Raw genomic sequence first — 22,175 nt, forward strand, 5'->3', positions numbered from 1 at the left:
AGAAAAAACCCAAAATAGTCACCATTTACCTCCTGAGTGAACCTCTCTGCCTTCAATTGAACTGGTCCAGGAGATTCCCTCAGATGCCACAGTTTGGGATGGACCATTTTTAGAGATATAAAACCAATATAGGGGCCACATCTGACCTCTGCCTCAAAAGGTGGATTGCCACCAGGCAGGAATCAGACACGGCCTGCCTCCTCCATCCTTAACCCATATTCTGACACCAACCTTTCCGTTCCTCCCACAGCCCTGTACTTTCAGTGAGCTCTACTTCTCTGCTGGGTTCAAAAATTCATTGCAATAGCCACACAGAACTCATGATGCTCACAATTATGCGATTTATTAGTGATGTGAGCAGGTTAAAATTCACATGTGAAATGCTCAGAATACAGTTGTTCAGTCAGGACAGTTTCTTCTCAACCGTGGCCACAGACAGGCCTCTCTCTGGCCCTCAGCCTCTTGGCCTGGCCTCTGCTGTGCTCCTGCAATGTTACGAAGCTCAGTTAGGGCTACCAATAAGTGCCCAAAGGACATGCCACTCCTCTGTAAGCCTTAGCCTAAAGGCACTCAGCTCCAGGTCCATCGGTTAGCAACCCAGCTCCCCCAATTAAGTGTCCTGAGGCTCTGCTCACAACTCTAAAAGCTAGCTTCCCGGACCACCACCGTCAAAAGCATGCAACTTTACTTGCTATAAGTTCACCACTGTCTCATGTTCTGACTCCTGGTTCTGCTGGGGCTACTGCTCTGGTGTCATAGATGTCGCCCAGATCAGAGAGGATTTGGAGGGGGGGTGGGCAGGTAAAGGACGTACCCCACACCTGACTCTACCCTTCTGCTGGTAGTGAAAGCTCCCCTTCCTGCTTCTGAGATGGCTCATTTTGTACCCAGCAGGCTAGCCATCACAATCGACTCTGTTAACAGTCACTCACAGGGGAGTCATAGAACCCCATAGGTGTCTTCCCCCACCACCTTACCCAGACCTATCAGGAAATGAGAGGTGTTTGGTGAGAGTAACAAAAGACTAGAAGAGACATAGTTAATTCACAGCATTGCAGGAAGGCACCCCATGGAGAATAAGACAAGTTGTAGTACTGAAAGGATTTGTCTGCAGCCTTCCACTGATTGATGTACAAGCTGCACTGGAGGCATTGAGCAAAATAGAGCATCAGGAATTGACAGACTACCAACTGAGATGTTTCAACAAATAGGTATAATCTTGGAAATGCTCACTCATCTATTCAAGAAATTCAGAAGACAGATACCAGTACAACCAGCTAGAAGAGATCCGTATTTGTACCTGTTGGGTTAAAATCTGACAGAATGTGGGAAGTATTGAATAATTTCATTAATACCACAGGCAAATAAAGTTTTGCTAAAGATAATTTTAAAATGGTTGCAATAGTACATTGCCAGGGAACTGCCAGGAATTCAAGCTGGATTCAGAAGAAGATATGGAATGTGAGATATTCCAACTGATGTCAGATGGATTTTGACTGAAAGCAGAGGCTATCTGCAAGATGCTTATTTGTTCTGGCTAGACTAGAGGATGTACACTGGTAGAGATAGGAACTGGAAACACAGGGAATCCACTCACAGTGACCGTATATCAGGTTCTCACAGTTTTGTAAGTAGCCGCATGTTTCACTTTCGTGAAGCATCTGGTGGGTTTGATCCACCAGCCTTAGAGTAAATAGTCCAATGCTTACCTGACTGCGCCACCAAGACTCCTTGCAAGTTAGGGCAGCAGAGCATTTTGGGTCTCTCATCTTTTTCCTGACCCTTCCACTGGCATGCATCCCTCTCTGGAACTGTCTTGCCTTGGGAAAATGGAATAAGTGTTTATCTGATAGGAAGAGCCCAGAAGCAGACAAAAGAGTCAGATAAGCAGTTGATGGGGCTTCTTGTCCCCACCAGCACCACCACCACCAAGGATCGAATGATTGATAGAGACATTGGCCTCATCTGTCACCCGGACCTTGTTAGAAGCTTTCTAAAATCCTGCTGCTCAACTTAGCACCTTGGTTGCAGAGAAAATAAGATGTGGCATGACAGGTATCTGATCAATAAGACAGAGGGATTCTGGGATTGCATCTCGCGGGCTTGGTTAATTGCAGTCTTCCATGTGTCTCTAGTCTGGCAATGCCAAGGATCAAGGAGAAATAGACCTGCAGCTCTTCAAACTCTTGCATCTTAGCTTGTCAAAATAGAAAGTACTTGGTGATTTTGTTTTTGAACACTTGAATGTATGTGGTTTTTTTCTAGTACTTAGTTAACCACTTCGTGGTTTTTGCTTATTTTTCCTTTGTGTGTGTGTGTGTGTGTGTGTGTTTGCTATAATTTCAGAAGCTGTTTTAATGCCATTTTCCTCTCTCCAGACCACACCCTTCCCTGAAGCTATGTGCTGAGCCAATAAAGTTAGGCCTTCCTCAAGATTTGAAGTAATGATTGAAATCCATGTAAAGAAGGCCTCTTTAGGCCTCCTTCCAATGAGGCGTTCTCTCCCTAAGGATTTCTTTCCCAAGGTGTTTCTTCCAGCCAGCTTCTTCGGACTTGATTAAAGCTTGCATAACCAATCTCTTTTTGTGTCCCTCAAAGATGAAAGTCCATCTCAAACGTTTTTGTCTTCCCTACCCAACAAAGGGCAAGTGAAGAAGAGAGAAAGCCCTCAGACATTTCTTCACGTTTCGCCAAACCCCTATTGGAGTAATTGGGGATTCTTACAGTAGGCCAGACCCTTGAACTTCTTGGTGGCTACAATAATTCATGGGAGTTTTGCCTTCTTAATGAGCCCTGGGATCACTGCCGTGTAAGCACTGAGCAGCTAACTGCAAGGCTGATGGTTCAGGCCCAGCAGTGTCTCTATAGGTGAAATATGAAACTTCCCTACTCCCATAAAGATTTACAACCTCAGAAACCCTATATAATAGGTCAGAATTGATTATATGGAGGCGAATTGGTTTGGTTTTGCCTTCTTAAGGTACATTCAACAAATGTTTGAGAGTGGGTTTCCTAACTTAGAAAACAGGTGCCTACCTATTGTCTGGCGCCCCACGGCATAGTGCCATATATGTGTTAGACTACTAACAGCAAGGTGGCCACTCCACAGAGAAAGGTGAGGCTTTCTGCCCCTCTCAAGATCTACAACCTTGGACAGCCAAAGGGGCAGATCTGCTCCATCCTATAGTGTAGCTATGAGTAGGAATCTACCTGGTGGCAGCGATTTTGAGAATGTTAAAATCAATTTAATATTCATTCAGCCTGTTAAATTTATTAGAAAATGTCTGTTTGAAAAGTAATCCTAAGTGGGGTTTAATTAATTTTCAGTTTGAACCAATATTAAAAATATTTACCTTGAGATAAAGGGCACCTACAAACATTTTTGGCTATCTTTTTGCTTTTATTCTGGTTTAAGAAATATTCTGGCTTCAAATTGCCTTCAGTGAATATGTGAGAAGCAAAATGGAGTTGAGCACTATTGGACTTTTAAAAACCACTGCATATAACGATGCAAACACATTTACCCAAAGGGTTTGCCTCCATGCGGTAAACACAGCTTTGCTAGTTTATAATTATAAGATGGACTCATTAGCCCAGAAGTTCTCTCCCCCATTTCAAGGCCCCTAATAAATAAACATGTTCCACTTGCCTTTCTATAATTATACCTTAATATGTGTAGTGCTTTTAAATTTTCAAAGTACTTTTGCATCTGTTACCTCATTTCAGCATGAATAAGGCATCCTCCACAACGACTCACATGCATGGAGCACGTGGCAGATCGGCTGTTTAAGGCAGAGTTGGGTGGAGGCCACACAGGAAAAGAAAAGATGGAAAACAGAGCAGAAGGACCAAAATCGTGCCTGATATTTAGGGCCGACTGGCGGTCTTGAGTGGACCTGGATACCCCTTTGGGAAATCAAAGTAGTCTTAAGATAAATAGTAAAGGAGAGTGATGGAATTCATAAGGCGTAGGGACCGTATTCTCTGAACTTACAGAGAAAAGAAAAAGCTTCCAAATGCTGAGACATAGAACCATTTTAGAAGGTCACCATTAATAGAAATACAGTAAGGAAAAATAAAACTCTGCTTGTAGTTTCCAATACATACAAAGAAAGACTACTCCATAGTAAGAGACATTTCTATTTTTGCACAGATTTTAGCTTAAATATTAGTGACGGAAAATCCATAATCTAGAAGGCCTTTGTGTTAGTCGGGATAGACTAGAGAAACAAATCCATAGAAACTCATATGTGTATAAGAGAGAGTTTTGCTAGCCCATATGTCCAATACCAATATATGAAGTCCTCTTCAGACTCACAAAACACATGCAATGATGCTGAGTGCAGGACAATCACAGGCCAGTGGGTAGAAAGTCTTTGGATCCAGTGGCGTTGTAAGCATCTCAGCACTGGCAGGGGTCTTCCACGTGGCTTCTCCAGCTTCCAGGGCTGCATCAGGATAGGTCCATATGGCTTATCCTCAGGGATGTCTCGCAGGAAGTCAGCGCAGAGAGAGAGATGTCTTCCACCTCCAAGGAGGAAAATACCAGAGTTTTCCCAGAATCCTTAGGGGAAAGTCATGCCCATGGAGGCCTCATTTGCTGTGATCTGATTGACAGATTAGACTCCACCCCTTCACTCTTAATCCTCTCAAGTCTCAAATTTACACCAGGTTATGTAACTACCACCGCCTTGCATTTTGAATGCTCCTCAAGTAAGAGCAATGTGTTGTATGCTCTAAAGGCTATTTTGAAATTGCCTCTGAATTATTAAAAAGTTGGCTTGGTTGAAAGAATTTTATTTCCAAATCTAAACAGCATTCAGCACTGCTTAACAAGTACAACTAAATCAAAGACCAAACCTATGGCCAGCAAATAGATTCCAACTTGAGCTGTGTCAGTGTAGCACTGGGCTCCATAGCAGTTCCAGTGGTTGCCAGGCCTTTCTTCTGAGGTACTTCTGGGTGGATTGAAATTGCCAACCTTTGGTTAGCAGCTAAACCCTTATCCATTTATGCCACCCAGAGACTGCTGTGACTAGATCAAAACCAAACCCAACCCCATTGCCATTGCCACCAAGCCAATTCCAACTCAGCCAAACTTTAGGACAGAGCAGGGCCCAAGGGTCCATAGGCTTTCCAGAGCTCTACTCTACAAAAATCAATGGCTACACATTTCTCTCTTAGAGTGACTAGTATCTTTGAACCACCAATCTTTCAGTTAGTGGCCAAGTGCTTGATCAGTACACCATCGAGGTTCCTTATGCCTGGATGGAGTCCTGGTTTACTGGAAAGCACTTATTGTATATAGCACACATATTCACTCTACAAATGTCCATTTAAAGGGGAGGAACTGGGAACGGAGCCTGATAGAACTCCTGAGTGTGGAGAGTGGAATCGGAATGCCCTGGTATTTTCGTGGTATAAATGCCAAGGAACTCATGTCCTGGTAGAGAAAGAACCTGTGTGGAATGGCCACCAAAGCCGTGGGAAGGCAGGAGATAGAAGGAATACATCTCTGCAAAGGCGGGTGACAAAGGCGTGCAGCAAAAGGTAGTTCACAATAACCATGTGATACAATGACATGTTTTCCCCCTTAAATGAGATTTAGAGCGTGTTTGAAGTGTTTAACTAGTGAAAGGCACAAAAATTCCAGAAGTCCATGAGGCAAAGTCTTCACCCTCTATGGGAAACAAGTAGCCATTTGTTTTTTATGCTTTTCCTGATTGAGATAGGATGTGGTCACTCCACCCACTGCTCCTGGCATCATGGGGTTTACAGAATCAGCCTCCAGAAAATAGCACTGCTTTTTGTCATCAGGAGAGGCCGATTCCTGGAAAGGGACATCTTGCTTGGTAAAGTAGAGGGACGGTGAAAAAGAGGGAAACCCTCCCTCGACAAGAAGCACTCCCTCGACAAGCCCTCCCTCAACACAGTGGCTGCAACAACAGGCTCAAATGTAAGAACAATGGTCTTGAAGGTGCAGGACAGGGCAGTGTTTTATTCTGTTGTACATCGGGGTTGCTGTGAGCCGGCACCAACTCAGCAACAGCTAACAACATACTGAAGGAGATGCGCTTTATGAGGGATTCTCCCACCCCCAGAACTAGACAAATGTTCTGATGACTACACTACATCTGACTTTTTAAAATGTCTTGGCTTCCTAGCTAGTTTTTTTTATTTTTTTCATTAAAATTTCCATCATATAACTGCAACTTGAAAAGGCTCAAGCTGCCCATGCCTTCAAAATGTTCTTCTGTGAAGGTCTAAAGACCACCTCCTAATACTCAAGCACAGACAGATACCATGTCACCAGAAAAAAAGGTTAAGAATAAACTCAGAAGCACTTCCATCCAGAGCTCCCAGTCTGACAGCTTGACAAGCTCACAAGCTGGCAGGCACACTAGCTTCGGGGATCACTGGGGATGTTGATGATATCCACTCCTGGTTTCAGTCTAAGAGCCAGGACCCCTCAGACCAACCAAACGTGGACAACGGTGCTTACATACTTGAATGTTAAAGCTGATGTGTGGCACAGGAGCCCATCGTGGTTCCGCATTGGGCTGCTAACCACAAGGTCGGTAGTTCTAAACCACAAGCCATTCTCCGGGAGAAAGATGAGACTTTCTGCTCCCATCGTTACAGTCTCAGAAACCCACAGGGGCAGTTCTACCCTGTCCTATAGGGGTGCATTGACTCGATGGCAGTGAGTCTGGTATCTCAGCCACAACAAAAGACTACTGAGAAAGGGAGCGGAATGTGTGGGACACTTGGTTTACTTTTTCTTTTCAATTTTCCCTTGAGTTGATTCCGACTCATTAGAAGCCCGTGAGTCAGAAGAGAACTGTGCTCCACAGCGTTTTCAGTGGCTGGTTTTCCAGAAGTACATTACCAGGCCTTTCTTCCACATGACCGCCAACTACCAACCTTGCGGTTAGCTGCCAAGCATGGTAACCCGTTGCACCATGCAGAGATTCCTTGTTTTCTAATGCTGTTGTTGGTGTTAGGGGCTGTCGGTTCTGACTTATAGTGACCCCAAGTACAGCAGAAAGAATCATTGCACCGCCCTGTGTCTACTAATAAAAAGTGGGAGGGTGGGGGTTAATGAATAAATAAACTCACTGAAGAAGTAGGAGAACAACGTAGTTTGTTGTTTCGATTTTAGGTTTTGAGTCTTCTAAGTCTAGGTTCTTTTGTTCTCAGCCAAGTCCATCAAAGAGGCACATTAGCTGGCCAGAAGTTTGTTCTAACAGACCCCAATCAGACCTCACACCTCTGTCATATTACCACCTTTCCTGTATTTGCTGATACTTAACCAGGGTGAACATTTCCAATTAAAACTAAACCAGGGTTTGTTTTGTTTCATTTGGGGGGTTTTTGGTTTGTTTTTCTAAAAAGACTCCTCTCAATGGAATACATTGGAAATCTGATGACGAATTAAAAATGATTTCAGTGGAATTGACCTTGTGATATTTCGCACGCCTTAGGCTTGCTGACTGTGAGCAGTTTGCCCGAGAAGAAGAGATGCCAGGCTACGTTCCACTTGCTAAATTTGTGGAATGCCTCTCATTACATGCAGGCCCGTTTTTGGGTCAGCAGGTTAGCATTTGGGCTATGGCTCTGATCGGGGTGGTGGTGGTGGTAGTGATGGTGGTGGTGTGTCTTTAAATCCCATGGCTAGAGGAAAAGAGGGCTGCTCTGTGACCCTCTCCAACTAATTTCATTTTCCCTGGAGGCACGGTGGCTGAACACTCCACTAATGTGTCTGCTTCCACCAAGATTCCCAAACCTCAGTGCCGTGGGGTCCGCTCTACTGCCTAGCGGCCCCCATAGCATTTTATTACAGGAGCAGACAGCTGCATCCATCTCCCTGCGAGAGGCTAGTGGGGTCAAACTGCCGACCTTTTGGTTGGCAACCGGCCACTTAAGCACTGCACCACTAAGGCTCCTTTTCCCTTAAAGATAGCAGCATAGACATCCCTGCCAGGTGATTCTATGCAGTCACGTGGGGTCAGTGTGAGTCACAATCCACTCACAGGCCTCACACAGCAAGAACAAGATCTCACCTGGCTAGCAGACGCCAGCATGAGAGGGCTTCGGCAGAAAAGGGATGTACTTGAATCAATTCCCGCACCACTCAAGCAGACCTGGATTCAGTGCTCACATGATGTCCCGCTCTGGCTCTTTGTCCTTTGACTCTTGCTTTTTCTCTGTGTTGGCTCTTTTCCCAAACGGGGAAATGATATAGGGAGCGTTTAGCTCAATCCCTGCTGAACTTGAACCTTCTAAACAGAGCGAGCGAGCGAGCTCATCTCTAAGAGTTCCAAGGAAAGTCCCAATATAGAATCTCTTAGGCTCTGATTAGGCTTGTCTGTTCCTGAGCCAATTACAGGGGAGAGATGAGGAAGAGTGATGTAATCGGTTAGACGTAGGTCACATGCCTGGGGTGGTTTTAACTCCACCTGAACCCTGGCACTGAGGGGAGATGGACAGTCCTTCCATCGCCAGTCAAGGTGCGATTATAGAAGGAGGGTGGTTTCTGCGTACTGCCGAGCTGCCCCCGTGGGTCTCTGGGACTGTAACTCTTTATGGGAGTAGGAAGTCCCTGCTTTCTCCCTCGAAGCCAGCTGATGGTTCCCGATGGCTCACCTTGTAGTTAGCAGCCCATTGCTTAACCGCTGTGCCACCAGGACCTCCAGAAACGGTATCTTGATACACAGAATGCATCTCCTTTGGCACTCAAATTCCAAGAATGTCTAATGGAAAATTGTTACAGCACGTGGGTATGGATTTCATTTTTTCGTATGAGATGAGAGGAAAAGTACCAGAGTTGACCCAATAAGATGAAGGCTAAAATCCAGTCTCTCCTCCCCATGGCTTCTGTGACCTTGAACGAGCTTCTCAGCTACCCAGAGCATTAGATGTGCCTTCCTAGAGAGATTGCACAATGGCAGCAGCCAGGGGTTCAAACATAACTATGGTTGTGAGGAGGACACAGGACTGGGTTACTTTGTGCTACTTTGTGTTGTACATCCAGTTGCTATGAGTCAGAACCTAGCAACAACCCTAGAGATTACCACATCATATCAGTTTTGTGTGGTACAAATAAAACAGCTTTTGTTGAAGTGTTTTACAAAGTATGAAGGTACATGTTGGGTTGTTTTTATAAATTATTAGTATTGGGCGATAACATCTAGCTCTCTATTGTTTTTTTTCAACTGCAACTGGGAATGAATGTATTTTAAAGTAAAGCTCTCAATATTTTGCTGTATTTTCCACAACCATTTCTACTGCCCCGCTTTTCATCCCAAATTAATACCTCTCTACTAATACATAATCAATACTTCTTAGGAATGTAAATTCCAATCCAAATATTATGATCTAGCTAGCAGTGAAGCTCTATCATTGAAAAGGACTTATGGGTGGTACCCAGATTTAAAAGCTTAAAAATGCATAAAGTACTTTTATAAGGTAACATGTTTCAAAACCCAGGGGCAATATTTTGAAATCTCCTTTAAAAATAGACGTCTTTAATGGTAAACTGCATATGTGGTGGCTGTGTAGGGACAAGTCCGGACCTTCCCATAGGCAGATAGTGTATTTATCCTGGAATAAAATCCAACCCACTGCCATTGAGTGGATTCCAACTCATACGGACCCTCTATAGGATTTCCGAGGCTTTGTAAGTATAGGAGCAGGTAGCCTTCTCTTTCTCCCATGGAGAGATTGGTAGGTTTGAACCACTAACCTTGTAGGTAGCAATCCCGTACTTAGCCCACAACACCACTAGAGCTCCTATAATAACTATACCACGCTTACTTGTTAACTGAGTTGCTTTACATGGATTGTCAAACCAAAGAGCGAACAACTAACTATAGACTCACTGCCGCCCAGTTGTTTCCAACTCAGAGTGACCCTGTAGGATAGAGTAGAACTGTCCTCTTGGTTTCTGGGGCTGTAGCTCTTTACAGGAGTATAAAGCTTCATCTTTCTCCCACACAGTGCCTGGTAGTTTCTTACTGCTGACCTTGAAGTTAGCAACCCACTACACCACTAGGACTCCTTACATAGGCTTGTAGACACCAGAAAATCATAGGGCTCTGTGGCATATCAGGCTGGACACAAATAGTGCCTCGATGCTTTTAGGGAAATAAAATGCCTGAAGCAATAGCAAATGCTCAGCTTCCATCGGACAGTTTATCTACATCCTCATCAGAGCCAACCCTGATTTACATTGGTTTATAAAATGAGGAAACTGAAGTCGGGCAAGTGTATATTATTTGCCTGAGGCCACACTGATCATAAGGAACAGCCAGGATTTGAACCCAGGCAGCCTGGTTTCATGGGTGTTCTTTGATCACTGTGCTTCTGAATGGCCTTCCTTGTCCCTCCGAACTGGGTAACAGGAGATGAGACCAAGCTAAAAATCAAACTCACTGCCATTGAGTCAATGCCAACTCTTAGCAACCCTACAGGACAGAGTAGAACTGCCCCTGTGAGTTTCTGAACCAAAAAACACACAAAGAAACTCACTGCCATCAAGTTGTTTCCAACTCATAGTGACCTTATGGGATAGAGTAGAACCGCCCCGGCCGATTTCCAAGACAGTAACTCTGTACTGGAGTAGAGAGCTTCATCGTTCCACTTCATCGTTCATGTGCCTGGTACTTGCGAACTGCTGACCTTTCAGATCGCAGCCCAACTTGTAACCACTACATCACCAGGCGTCCTAGGAGATGTGACATAGTCTATAAATCCTAAAACCCACAAGGCTCCAATGCCACATTTTTAAGTCCCTTGTCAAATGTTTTACTAATCATATCTAATACCTTATGTCAATGCCAGTTGAACAGAGAATTTAACCTATAAGCTCAGTAAAGATTATATTTTCAGAAAATCTTTTGTTCTCAGCACACAGTTTTTTTCTTCATTTTATACCAATCACGGACAGCAAACAATTCCTCATGTAAACAATTGTTAAATGATATAAATCCCCTTTCTCTATGCACCTCTATTTTACTGAGTAGCAATTTGCAGTGACTTGCACTCTATATGCATTAAGGACTGAAGGATTATTTTGTACTTCTCCTAAAAAAAAAAGACTGAATTTGGAAGGGGGGCAGAAAATGTGCCTAGTTCGGTCCCTTAATTGATGCAGGCTTCCCATCTAGTACGTCCTTACCAGGCATCCCCAAGTTTCTACAGGAGCTTGTGAGCCAGCGGTGGCCCTCTCTGTGAGTTAGGCTGTGATCTGAAAGGGAAGCGGTTCGAAACCACAGGAAACAGAGAGAGCCACCTGACGTAGGGAAAGTTCGATTGATGGGACCTTTGCCTGTCAGTGAACTGAAAGTGAGCCTCTCTAAAACCCCAGCCTAGCTCCTGAAAAACAAAGACTAAATCTACCCCTCTTGCTGAAGATAGTTCTTTAAGAATAGAAGATGATCGATGTCTTCCCTTCACCCCAATAACACTGCTATCCAGCTCCTTGTCAATGCCCTTCGGCTGAGTCAGATATAGGTTACAAGCATCCCGTTTCCCCAGCTCTGGCCAGGCCTGTCTTGTTGATGTTCGTGCTGAACAACATTAGCATGTTGCTAATGCTTACTGAGATTTTCGTCATGAAAATTCCCCAGGCTATGGAGCCATGCCTTCCTTCTCAGCCCTGCCCAGGGCTGTGTGTGTGTGTGTGTGTGTGTGTGTGTGTGTGTGTTTTATATTAATGAAGAGTTTTAAATCTACATTATTCCTTTTGAGGCAAGACCATTTTATCAGGTCGTTTATCCAACCATCCTAGTCTATTAAGACCTTTTTAAAACTTGATTATCATAACGTGGTATATCAACTATTCTTTCCAACTGGTGATGTGCTAACTTAAAAAGCCTACATCAAAAGAGAATGCCTCTCAAGTAATCCCCCAATTTTTTTTTAACTTAAGTGTTGAGCAAGGTAAAATTGAGGAGGAAGATGCACAGTCTTCTACCTGAGACTTCTTGGGTTGGCATCATTCAAGATGATTGTTCGGCTAGACCTATTTTTCCATATTTATCATGAAGATAAAATGAAGAAGTAGCAGGCATTCCATAAATATCATTGAATGAATGTCTGTGGCCAAGGCCTCTTCTGTTTTTCACCAGTGGCAAGAAGCAAATGTGGAGCATGTGGTTAATAAATGGGTTTAAATAAAGAAAATGGCAGCCTCTGTTTGCAAGAAGGGAGCATCATTTATTTTGTAAAGGGATGTCAAAGAACAATATCACTTGGCAAGCTCTACTTTCTTTGTAGTGATTCATGTTATGCTAAAAAGCTGAACACTGCCTTTCTGAATGAGCCATTAATATGCCTGCTTTTTAGTGGTCCTGAAAAATGTTTGTATCAATAGTGGCGCCATCCAAATTATGACGTGAAGCAAACGAAATTGTCCATATTGCTATAAACAGCATCGTCCCAATCATCTTAAATTCCTTGCAACAGCCAGACAACTGAGGGAGCTGCAAAATGAGATTTGAAAATAAGGCGCCATCAGGGCTTCATTTTTTTCCCTGCTCCATTTTGCTGCTGACGAGATTTCATAAATTATTGTGTAATACCATTCAGGTCTACAACTGTCATATTAGGGAATGCAGGTTATGTATTATCTCAACAAATGAATAACAAGAACAACCTAAGTCTGTTCTCCTACTCTTACAGCTAAGGGTTTGTTTTATGTGCTGTCAGTACCAGAAGGCACCCTGGGACTTTCAGTTGCTAATCGAAAGGTTGGCAGCTTGAACTCACCTAGGGCCTCTGTGAAGGAGCCCTGATAGTGTAGTGGGCTTTGTCTTGGCCTGCTAGCCATAAAGTCAGCAATTCTAATCCACCGGCCACTCTGAGGGAAAAAGATGAGAGTTTCTACTCCCGTACAGGATGACAGTCTCAGAAACATGCAAGAGCAGTTCTACTCTGTTCTATAGGCAGCATGAGTCAGACTAGACTTGATGGCAATGAGTTTGGTTTGGGTTAAAGGAACTCTGAAAGAAAGACCAGGTGATCTACACCCAAGAAAAGCCAATGGAGCACAGGTCTTTCGGTTCTCATTGGGTCACTAGCAGTTGGAATCAACTAGTCAGCACGAACTCGCACTTGTGTACCAGAAGCAGAGTTAGCAGAAGGGGAGGGGAGGGAAAGAAGGACAAAAACATGGTAGAGGACATGGAGCCTTAAACTTGAGGGAGCTCAAGGGGAACGGGATATCAACAACTTATGTCATTGAAAAGACAAGCCACCCACTGGGAGAATATCTTTAGAAAGTGCCTATTTGACAAAATTCGAATGCGTAACCAATATATATAAAACTTCAGCAACTGAACAACAAAGAGACAAAGGAGCAAAGAACTTGAGTAGATGTTTCACAAAGAAGAGATTCAAATGGCCACCAAACACATGAAACAGTGCTCTCGGCGCCGTTCACCACAAGACAGAAGCAAAGCAAACCTACAACGAGACACCATTTCACTCTCAATTAGATGGCTCATATTTTTTAAAGAAACACCAGAAAATGGCAAATATTGACAAGGATATGGAGCTTGTGAGATTGCAAAATGGGATAGTTGTTGTGGAAAGCCAGAGCTGCCATGCTCACTGCTCAGAGCTGTCATGCTCACTGCTCAGAGCTGTCAGTGCTGACTCCTAGCAATCCCTGTGGGTTTCTGAGACTGACTGTTTATGGGAGTAGAAAGCCCAGTCTGTCACCTGAGGAGCTGCTGGTGGTTTCAAGAGGCCAATATTAGAGCGAAGAAATGTATATGCATGCCAAAGAATTCTACTCCGCCAGTAGGAGAAATGAAGTCTGGATACGTGGATACATGCTACAGTATGTATGGAGCAAATGTGAACGCAGTATGCTGAGTGAAATAAGTCAACCACAGGGACGAATATCGTATGACTTCAATGATAGAAAAAGACAAGAAAAAGTAAACAGAGAGGCCAAAGTTTACTAGTGGGAGAGAGTACCAAAGGTGGGAGAGAGGACGAGAGAAAGTAGGACTAAGGATGATGGGAAAATTGCTATGATGAAGGCAGACCGATTGTTCAGCAGTAAGTGCTGTCCGTAAGTTGTGCACATGTAAAAAGTGGAATTGGCAAATACTTTTGGATAACTATATCTACAGCAATGACCAAAAAAACGTATAGCTGCTGAAGCTACCTGTTTACAACCAACTACCTCATGGGATTTGGTTCCTTGAGTGTAGAGATTTAAGGGCATGGATCATGGAACATGAGTTAATTGGCCTAATAACACATTTAGTGCTTCTGTTCTGCTCTGACTTCATTGCATAGGGCCTGGGGCCTTAAAAGCTTGGCTGCAGCCATCCAACGCACACAGACAGTCTGTTCACCTGGAGCAACAGAGAAAGGACAGTCAGGAATAGATGGAAGATATGGAATTGTGTAGCTAATTGCTTCCATGATCAACTGCTTGATTTGCTATGAGAACAGAAAAACTGAGTGATGTCTAGGTACCATTACTGAACATTTTTATTCAAATTCTGTCGCTGAATCTTGATCAAGGGTAGGGAAAAGTAGGACAGAATTTCAAGTTCTTGTGGACTCTAGACTTCCTAGAGACAGGGAAAGCGGACGAACCCCTAGAACTAGTGACTTGAGATAATCTTTGAACTTAAACCAAAAATACCCCTGAAGTCATCTTAAAACCAAGCAATAGTTTATATTAGCTAGTTTTGAAAAAAGTCCACCTTGCAAAGAACTATCTATTTGGAATCAAATTGACAGCAGCAAATCAAGAGGTTAGATGGAAACCTTAGCGGAAAACAATGAGTTTGTTAATGAGGAAAGACCAAGTGGAGGTGGGGGGAGACATGCCAAAACTACAGTTTGGGAGTTGATTCTAACTCACAGCAGTGCTATAGAACAGTGCTGCTCCATAGGGTTTCTGAAACTTTAAATGTTTATAGGAGCAGGCAACCTCATTTTTCTCCAGAAGAGCAGCTGGTGGGTTTAAACCACTAACCTTGTGGTTAGCAGCCCAATATGTAACTCCCTATGCCACCAGAGCGCCTTAGCTCAGAAAAGGAGAGTGAGAATGGCTTCACAACTTGAAGAATGTGATCCATGCCACTAATTTGTATGTGTGAAATTGATGAGTTAGTATATGCAGAAACAATAGTAGGTCACGTCCACAGACAACAATGGAGAGGCAGCTGGTGGCTTCACCGAAGCATTTTCCCAGTAGACAGGGAGCAGCATCCCAGGACCGAAGAAGGAAGACAAGGACTGCTCTTCTGTAAGGAGGATGAGGACCCGCGTTTTCCCTGTAAAGAAAGTAGTTCATCTGAAACCTAAGAAGGGTCCGTCCAGAGCATCCCTTTCTTTCTGTCACATTCCAACTAGAAGTAAAGGGACACAGACCTTGAGCTTGAGCAGCAGACGAGATTGTGGAAGAGGAGAACCTAGATTGCACACAGTCGTTCAAGAGCCCTGAAGTTACAGAGCAGGACCGTCCCTGTGTCTGCCACAGTGGAGCAGCAAAAGGGACCACATGTGGGTCGGCAGCCTGGGTTGCCCAAAAGAGACAAAAGGTTCTGGAACGTTGGCTCCCACGCAGCGTTCAGTTACTGCATGTAACAGTTAGAGCTGGAGGTGTCACTGCTGGGAGGGAGGAAAGACGCAGAATGGGGGCGGGGTGCATTGTTTCTTGCCTGCACTGAATTTGTTCGACCCCCTTCTTGGTCCAGCGGGCGGCCAGTTAGGTCTCTGTTGAAGGAGCCGTCCCAGTTGCTTCCTCCTGACCACAGCTCCCCTTGTCAGATGCCCTTTTCCTCGTTTGTCTGTGAAGTGGCTTTGTTCAGTCTTCGAGTTTGTTTCTGTTTTATTTTAGAAGCACTAAAATACATTTCATCCAGGAGAAGAAATGGATTTCATTATTCACCCCAAACCTTTCTTTCACACTTCTTGTTAGATTCTTTCTGGTCAATTTCTGAACACCCCGGAGTGTGAAAGAATTATGACAAATATCAGATAGAAATAGACCTAAAGCATTTTTCGTTGTTGCTTTGATTTGGTTTTGTTGTTGGTTGTTGTTTTTTTTAATTATTCCCCAGGGTGAGAACAAGGCAGGAATGTTCATTCTGATAGAATCTGGCTGGAGGGCTCTAGTCATAAAAGTTTCTTTATTAAAGAAGCTGCCACAACATTGGCAGACTTCCAGAAGGCTTTCAAAGCCTACTTGTTTGAGTAGCTGGAGCTAGTGTCGGCTGAATCTGTGCAGGCATCCACACCAGCCTCTCAATCCCAGTTTACTACTGACCTCAACAACGCAAGACGACTGTGTCCGTGGCAACACCCATCCCATAAACACCGAGCAAAAGCAAGGCTGGTATCTACTCATTTTTGTGGCCCGTGTCTTGTGCACAGTAGACTGCCAGAAACTTAACTTTGAAAGACACGTAGTTTGCAAAATACTTGAGCACTTGCCTGCTAACCAAAAGGTTGGCAGTTTGAGCCCAACAATAGGCCTATGGGAGAAAAGTCCCTTTAAGATTACAGCCTAGGATGTGCTTGACACTGGATGGATGGATGGATGGATGGATGGATGGATGGATGGATGGATGGATGGATGGATGGATGGATGGATGGATTGTGATAAGAGCTGTAAGAGCCCCAAATAAAATGATTTTTTTTAAAAGATTACAGCCTAGGAAAGCCTCTCTTGTGTCCTACAGGGTGGTTATGAATCAGGATCAATTGAATATTCACTAACAACTGCTGTCACTAAATGAATGTTGAGCTCTCATGGTATAAACATTTATTTTTCCTATTCCAAATTTCTGCTAAAAAGGATCATCTTTTTAGCATGTGGAAAGCAAAAAAATGGATTTATGTATGTGTCAGGGAAGGCTTTTTTAAGTAGAAGTCTGAAGAAAGTAAGGGAGCCCGTGCTGCAGCACATTGAGGGCAAGCATTTCCAGCAGAAGGAGAAACAAATGCAGCGTTGGGACGCAGGTATCCATTGCTCTCAAGAAGCAGGCAAGCAAGAGTGATAGCGATGGGCCAGCAGGACAGGGGTATGGCAGGTGTGGGTGCCAGAGAACACAGAGCCTTGCAGGCCGCTGTTACAACTTGGAGATTTCTGCTGAGTTGGCTGGAGCAGAGCTGTTCTATCTGGCTATTGTGTTGAGAATAGAGGAGTCTCTGGGCTGTGAACCGCCCACCCCGAGAGAGGCACGTTGGGGATTTGCTTCCAGAACGTCACAGCCATGAAGGCCCTGTGAAGGGCAGTCCTACTGTGGCACACACGGGTTGCTGTGGTTGGGATCAACTCAATGACAGCAGGTTTGGTGTGGGTTTTGTGACAATAGATGCTACAGGTGCAAGGTTGAAACTAGTGAGGCCAACTAGGAAGCTAAGGGAATAATCCGATAGGAGAAAGTGGTGACTTGGGCCAAGAGAGTAAGAAGTGGAAATAGATTTTGCAAGTGAATGCAATGGAATGTTGTTCTGAGTTGAATGTGAGATGTGACAGAGGGGGCAACTCCAAGATTTTTGAAACTGAGCCACTGGGAGAATGGAGCTAAGAACCCTTATGGGAACGGGGTGGGGGTGGGGGAAACTGGGTGCTTGGCTTGGGGCCTTGAGTGTAGAGATGCGATGCCTGTTAAACATCTAAGTAGAGGTGTTAAGTATGCAGCTGAATATCTGTGTCTTGAGTTCAGGGCGGAGATGTGAACCAGAAATATACATTTGGGAGGTGGGACTGGAGGAGACCACCTAGTGTAACCAGAGAAGGGGGACTGTGGAGAGCTGATGCTCAAGAGGTCAGAGGATGGTCAGATGAGAGGAGCCAACAGAGGCAGCTCCGGGGTGAGAGGAGTGGCCAGGTGTGTCAAGGCAAAGCCTTGGGACTTGATCATTGGATTGGGTGGAGAGGAAGTTACTAAAAGGGTAGTTTCAATGGAGTGGACTCAGGCAAGGACAAGGGAAGAGAAACTGGAGACCTATATAAACACCTCGTGGAGAGTTTTGCTTAAAGAAGATGAGAGAAATTAAACAGGAGCTCCAGGAGGATGTTGGGCCATGAGGGAGGGCTTTTTGCCCTCCGCCCCCCACCCCTCCCTTTTAGTTGTTTTTGAAAATACATACAGCAGAACACACACCCAGGCAGAAGTTTCTCCAAAAACAATTTAGTAACCCTGATTACATTCTTCAAGTTGTGAAGCCATCCCCTATTCAAGTTGCTGCTGTCAGTGTCACCGCTACCCTATAGAACAGTCGAAGAACCCGGTGCTTTCAGAGACACTAACTCTTTACAGGACTGCAGAGTCTCATCCTTCTCCTGTGGAGCAGCTGGTGGTTTTGAACTGCTGACCTGATGTTATCAGCCCAACCGGCACCCACTACAGCAAGTGAGTTTTTGACCTGGTGTCAGTTTGATCCCATCTGGGCCATTCTTTAAAAGAACCCAATGCCCAAGGCAGACATTTTCAGTAATCGATTTTGAACTATGGTTTGTTTTTAAAAAGACCCCGGAATGTTTTTGACTTGAAGTTTACAGATTGACTCAGGATTCATCCAGCCTCCGTGAAGCCAGAAGGTCTGTTTGAACTTACATTTTGGTTGCTATTAATGGAAGCTCTTACAGAACATTGTGGGAAATAATATGGGGGAAAGAGCAACAAAGGATGGTGGAGGAGAGAGAATTTATTGGAAAATCCTAGGTTACCTATAGGAACAAAGACTTCGGAGATTAGAAATGCTCTTTTTAGCCCATCATTAGGCTCAAATGCAATTGTAATTTGTATTTTGAAACAACATTTTCAGAGTCAGGATAGGTCTCGACTGGAGTTAAAATTATACACCTTCAAATGTGTGTTGACTCCACAGCAAAGAAGGTAATGTTGTTATTGACAATATCTCATTCATAAGACTACAAAGTCTTGACTTAATCCTCATTTACTTACATGTCATACCAATTCAGGTTCAAATAGTCGTGTATACTTTATGTGGGAAGGGGATTGAGAGAATCTTAATATGCAAAAGAAAAAGCCCTCTGCCTTGTGAAGCTGAGCAGGGGTCGTACAACTGCCTGGTGAAATAAATAAAACAAGGACTATTACAACTCCTCTTCATGGAGGAAGACAATTTCAAGTTTAATTAAAACTTAAAAACACAACTTTTTTAGGAATTTGGGCTCCAGATGAGATTGTACCACTGGTATTCTCGTTTCTCTCTCAAAACTTTTTCAAACACTGGTGCTTCAGTACATTGCGTCTCCATCACATAAGGCATTTCTGCCGTGGGAACTCTTTTTGCATTTTAAACATCCATTCATGACAGTGCTCTAATAACCAGGTGTCTAAAGAAAGAGCCATTTTCTTTTAAGATGACACTAGTTACAGATGATCCACCTTAAGTTTCTGCTGTGTGAGCCTCCTGATCAATTATGTATTTACCCACAGCCAAATGGCTGTGATATCTAGACAGTACCAGAAACTAACCTAATAAGCCTATTTCTTGCTAATGACCCCCATCACTCAAACCCAAGGAACTGCCTTCTGTTTAAGCTCTTTAAAAATCTGGCTTTCTTTTTTATACCATTTGCCTGGGCCTACACACTATTGCCAATTATAGTGAATTAATTATAATTTTTAAAGATTATTCATTTTTCTAAGTTGAAAACATTTCTCATAGATTCTAAATCATTATTAAATCCTGAAAATGTGTATCAGCTATGTAGATCCTGTCTTCAGTGTTTTTGGGGGTTGTTTTTTTTTTAACTTTTCTCCAGTTCTACTCAGACATACGTTAGTTACATGAGGGGTTTAAGCAGAGGGGGCTAAGAGTTCTCCTTCACAGTGAACATTTGTGTGAATTTAGATGATGGATGGATGGATAGATAGATGTGAGAGAGAGAGAAATGTATGGCATAAATGTGTGCGGGGGTGAGTGTGTGTGTGTGCACACACGCTTGCTCACGTTCACATATATGTGATGTATGACATAGGGGCCTCTCTTCCTGAATTAAATCTGGTAACTGGCTACAGTGAACCCTCGCCACTTCGCGTTTCAACTTCCGCGGCTTCACTCTATCGCGGTTTTTGCGTAACAGCGCATGCTCTGTCATTACTGCCACTGATTGGCTCATACTGTACACGCTTGATGCCATAAATAATATAATAAATAATAAATGATAATTGTAACGTCCAAAATGTTTTACTGTATTTTCCCTTTTTCGTTTAATAAATTGGGTAATACGAGTGTCATGGTGACTAAAGGGTGTTTTTCCATGTCCTCTATGCGCTAACTACGAAAAGATTTGATTTACAAATAAGGAACCCTACTTCGCGGAATTTCATTTATCACGGTAGGGTCTAGAACCGATGAACCACGATAAACGAGGGTTCACTGTATTGGGAGTCATATTTGTGGGAATATTTCTGTAGTTAAGATTATTGCCTAGGAGACACGGTAGGGCCGTCCTATTCTGTCAGGGAGGGTCAATGAGAGGAGGATGACTCGATAGCAACCAGCAACACTGGACTGCACACATTCTAAAGCGAGAGCTGTCAGAAACCGAGCCAGACATCCCATACAGTGTCCACTTCCGGTTGCCCTCGAGCAGATTCTGACTCACAGCAACCCCATGTGTTGCAGGGCAGAGTGGTGCTCTGTAGTGTTTTCAGTGACCGGTTTTTTGGATGTAGATCGCCAGGCCTTTCTTCTGAGGCACCTCTGGGTGAATTTGAGCCTTCAGTTAGTAAGCCAAGAGCATGACCAGTGGCACCATCCATGGGTTACTAAGGAGTGGAGAATTCTGCCCTGCCCCTGTCAGCCTCTTGTTCATGTTGGGGAACAGCAAAGAATTCCCCGCATTGAAGTCGCTGTAGAGAGAGCTGAGGCTTTGCCAGTCCTGTCCAGGGGAGGGTGCATCCCCTTTCCCTTCCAGGCTGAGCGAAGAGAGGGGTCTAAGAGTGCTCACACAGTGTGCCTGCAGGAAGGGAGGCTGGCATCTCTTGCCACGGTTGGCCTGGCAGACAAGAGTTTTGTTGACTGATGCTCCTAGCACCCACTGAAGCTGAAGAAGGGAGAAATGGAAGGAGGAGGCCAGGCAGACAGAGTCCCTGGGAGTGCAAATGGTCGACATGCTCAGCTGTTAAACGGAAGGTTGGAGGTTTGAGTCCAAACCCAAGGCACTTCAGAAGAAAGGCTTGACCATCTACTTACAAAAAGTCAACCAGTGAAAATCCTCTGGAATGCAGTTACACACACACACACACACACACACACACACACACAGCCAGTTACACACACACACACATGGCCAGTCACACACACACACGGCCTCCGTGAGTTGGAACTGACTGCCTGGCCTCCTCCTTCCATTTCTCCCTTCTTCTGTCAATCTTAATGGGAGCCAGACTGCCTCATCTTTCTCCCAAGAAGCTGCTGATGGGTTTGAACCACCACCTTGTGGTTAGAAGTCCAACAGTTGCCCATCAACACCTCCAGGGCTCCTCAAAATGTAGTGTTTATATACTTAAATCATATGGTTATGATTGGAGATAAGACTAGGGCCACTGAATGTAAAGGGCTCAAGACTCACCTTGTTAAAGAATTAATTTTTGAAAAGTAGGAAAAGGGGAGATTCCCCTGTGGAGGAAATAGCATGATGTTTAGAGAGGGGAGTTTGAGAGAGTTGAGATAGGGAAAGCTGGTGGTAAGTGGGAGATGGTTGGAGGGGCCTCTTGGTCAGACCATGGGATCATATTTTCTTATCAACGCCCATCCCCTGACGATCTGATGACAGACTGAGAAGGGGTGGGAAAAGAGGGTGTGTGTGAGTGTGTGTGTGTGTGTGTGCGCGCGCAGGCATGCACTTATAGAAGCTGTTTGTCATGCAAGAGAGAAGGGTTCCATTTCCGGTATGCTTTTTTGTTGGGAGGGAGTGATGTGCAGTCGGAGCTCAACTTTCTTTTCCCTAATTCACTTGCTGGTGGTCTCCTGGGCTGGGTTCCTGGACATTTTGTGGGTAGGTTCTGACAGCTTTCCTGGAGGGTGATCAGAGTGCATGCTGAGTACGTTTAGCACTCTGCCATTTTCTGTAATTCAATGTCATGTTCTTTTAGAATGATGGAATCCAGGGAAAATAACTGTATAAAGGTCAGGGCAGCTGCCAGTTGCTTTAT

The 22,175-nt window shown here is 44.2% G+C and overlaps 1 protein-coding gene across 1 annotated transcript in view; it reads left to right on the plus strand.

Moving 5' to 3' along the window:
• ANKS1B (ankyrin repeat and sterile alpha motif domain containing 1B) overlaps positions 1-22,175 on the plus strand; it is a 1,383,364-nt gene that overhangs the window by 1,300,587 nt on the left and 60,602 nt on the right. The gene's annotated exons all lie outside the window — the stretch shown is intronic.

This window comes from Echinops telfairi, unplaced genomic scaffold, assembly GCF_000313985.2.
Source record: "Echinops telfairi isolate 266 unplaced genomic scaffold, ASM31398v2 ScPeMD7_2;HRSCAF=8, whole genome shotgun sequence".
In the NCBI taxonomy this organism is placed as follows: domain Eukaryota; kingdom Metazoa; phylum Chordata; class Mammalia; order Afrosoricida; family Tenrecidae; genus Echinops; species Echinops telfairi.